The following is a 2,500-nucleotide window of genomic DNA, read 5'->3' on the forward strand; positions in this document are numbered from 1 at the left end:
ACCAGCACACTGCAGATGTCCACCGCGCTTCGCACCGGGCCCGCGAGGACCCACTTTGGCCGCCCGGCGCCGCGCGCAGGGTGCCCCGGCGCGCAGCTGCGCCGCCTGCCGCGTCCGTCGGCCGGCGCGCCTGCCACTGGGCGCCCCCACCAGCCGGCTGTAGCGCGTGCGCCCACGCACCGCGCGGCCAGCACGCCGGGCGGCCCCCCCTCACCGGCCGGGGACGGTCCCACCCAGCCACCGCCGCGTATCGCTTCACACACAGATTTGCCCTTACTGATTTACCTCCAGCAACAACAACCGCACCACAATGGGTTTACCAGTTGTTCATTTGCGTAACGTCACCAGCAAACGTAGACGTCCATCCCAGTTTGCAAATGCAACGATTATTGCATACCTGTCTGTTAGGTGTCACGACACACTACGTCTGCCCACATACACGCAACAAAATGTGCACGACTAGAGAACACGTGGGAGGTGGCCCCCTACGTATGCGATGTCCATTACGAGACCGACTGTCAACCAGCATCTGTACCATGTCGCAGATGTGGAACGCGGTGCACCATGCTATCACACTGTGTGAGAAGAGACGACTACGTTTGAATACACGCGCCACTACATCAACAGACGGCTCATGCTGATCGCCATCCAGGGCGTCCGTTAATCCCACACGTCTCTATGGCGTACCACACTGCAATGTAGCTGTTATGGGGAGACGGCACGTGGCTGAGTGCACAACATTTGGACCGTATGGTTCGCTGTTGTTGGGCGCAGTCGTTGTACGGTCACACATGTGCCACAGCGTATCATGCAGTACATACGGACCTATGTGCAGTACAATGTGAGGGTTAAGCTTACGACATCAGCGGACAGTGGACACAGGCCGTACCACGACGTAGACTGAGCGCTTCGACATGCGAATGCCAGTGAACAGCTGCGAAGGGCATTGAACACGCAAGCACCTGAACGACCAGCGTGCGAAGGCAGGGGGGAGGGTGGGGGCGATGTACATCCTGCAGTCGTCCACATTACAGTGTACAGCGGGAGCATGTAAAAAGTAAGCAACACTTGCGAAGTGTTGAACATGAAACGATACACAAGAGGGTGGGCGGTGCGAGTAGCGAACTATATTCAGAGGGTTGTGGTTAGACAACACTGGATTAATGTAACGTGTCATATGCCAATTACAGAGCAGGTTAAGGCACAACTTGGGTTAGGTTAAGGCACAACGTGGGTTAGGTTAAGGCACAACGTGGGTTAGGTTAAGGCACAACTTGGGTTAGGTTAAGGCACAACGTGGGTTAGGTTAAGGCACAACGTGGGTTAGGTTAAGGCACAACGTGGGTTAGGTTAAGGCACAACGTGGGTTAGGTTAAGGCACAACGTGGGTTAGGTTAAGGCACAACGTGGGTTAGGTTAAGGCACAACTTGGGTTAGGTTAAGGCACAACGTGGGTTAGGTTAAGGCACAACGTGGGTTAGGTTAAGGCACAACGTGGGTTAGGTTAAGGCACAACGTGGGTTAGGTTAAGGCACAACGTGGGTTAGGTTAAGGCACAACGTGGGTTAGGTTAAGGCACAACGTGGGTTAGGTTAAGGCACAACGTGGGTTAGGTTAAGGCACAACGTGGGTTAGGTTAAGGCACAACGTGGGTTAGGTTAAGGCACAACGTGGGTTAGGTTAAGGCACAACGTGGGTTAGGTTAAGGCACAACGTGGGTTAGGTTAAGGCACAACGTGGGTTAGGTTAAGGCACAACGTGGGTTAGGTTAAGGCACAACGTGGGTTAGGTTAAGGCACAACGTGGGTTAGGTTAAGGCACAACTTGGGTTAGGTTAAGGCACAACTTGGGTTAGGTTAAGGCACAACTTGGGTTAGGTTAAGGCACAACTTGGGTTAGGTTAAGGCACAACTTGGGTTAGGTTAAGGCACAACTTGGGTTAGGTTAAGGCACAACTTGGGTTAGGTTAAGGCACAACTTGGGTTAGGTTAAGGCACAACTTGGGTTAGGTTAAGGCACAACTTGGGTTAGGTTAAGGCACAACGTGGGTTAGGTTAAGGCACAACGTGGGTTAGGTTAAGGCACAACGTGGGTTAGGTTAAGGCACAACGTGGGTTAGGTTAAGGCACAACGTGGGTTAGGTTAAGGCACAACGTGGGTTAGGTTAAGGCACAACGTGGGTTAGGTTAAGGCACAACGTGGGTTAGGTTAAGGCACAACGTGGGTTAGGTTAAGGCACAACGTGGGTTAGGTTAAGGCACAACGTGGGTTAGGTTAAGGCACAACGTGGGTTAGGTTAAGGCACAACGTGGGTTAGGTTAAGGCACAACGTGGGTTAGGTTAAGGCACAACGTGGGTTAGGTTAAGGCACAACGTGGGTTAGGTTAAGGCACAACGTGGGTTAGGTTAAGGCACAACGTGGGTTAGGTTAAGGCACAACGTGGGTTAGGTTAAGGCACAACGTGGGTTAGGTTAAGGCACAACGTGGGTTAGGTTAAGG

Source organism: Schistocerca cancellata, unplaced genomic scaffold (assembly GCF_023864275.1).
Source record: "Schistocerca cancellata isolate TAMUIC-IGC-003103 unplaced genomic scaffold, iqSchCanc2.1 HiC_scaffold_652, whole genome shotgun sequence".
NCBI classification, from domain to species: domain Eukaryota; kingdom Metazoa; phylum Arthropoda; class Insecta; order Orthoptera; family Acrididae; genus Schistocerca; species Schistocerca cancellata.